The sequence below is a fragment of the Populus euphratica genome, unplaced genomic scaffold (genome assembly GCF_000495115.2).
Source record: "Populus euphratica unplaced genomic scaffold, PopEup_1.0 scaffold514.1, whole genome shotgun sequence".
NCBI classification, from domain to species: Eukaryota; Viridiplantae; Streptophyta; class Magnoliopsida; order Malpighiales; family Salicaceae; genus Populus; species Populus euphratica.
Window position 1 is genome coordinate 63,564 of NW_011500396.1, and position 815 is coordinate 64,378.

Genomic DNA, 815 nt, shown 5'->3' on the forward strand with positions numbered 1-815 from the left:
AGACAGCTAGAGAACTAGGAGCAGGAGCCGCTCGTTCCCCGAGGAACTAGAAGTAGTCTTTGGGAGAGCTCGGCTTGGGGACGCGAAAACTTATAAAATGAATATAAGCCGATTGGATTTACCAACACGCAGCATGCGCTGGAAGGAGGGATAGCGTCATAATACTACGAGTGGAAATATTTCTAATCGTAAACTAAAAAAAATCGTTTTTCCACTTTATTGTTGTTATCCATCAATCGAAGAAGATTCATAATTCACAAGAATTTCTGACGTCCTCAAAAAGATATTTATAGCAAGCAGCACTACTACTCATTCCCGTTCGATAGGTTCCCATTCGGGGGCTTCAACCAGCATTTCGCCCCATGCATCGGGAATTGGATCAAGATCAACTGCTTATAAAGAGCAGCCTGCATCTTTATCATCTTCTAGGAACGACCAGTTGCCTACGGGTTCTCCTTCATCCTCTATCGCAGCAGAGCCATCTCCATCTCTGCGCTTGAATGCCCGGCCCTGCAGCAAAGGAAAAGTTCTTTCTCTAAATTGGGCCCGGGACATTCAACGAAAAAGGATGACCCCATGTTTTGCCCTTCCTTGGCTTAGTGCTGTAGCTCAAGGGTCTTCAAGTCAAGACTTGCGATTGAAGTGAACGTTGAGGCCCACGGTCTCAAAGATTGAGTCTTGCTTTTTTGGGGAATTCAACAAGCTACTCTATTCCGCCTACGCAACAGGGTTAAACATCCCGAAAGTGCCCTTGTGCCCTATCCGACTACAAGAACAATCACCGCTCCCAGCTAAGACATTCTCTTCTGGCCTGG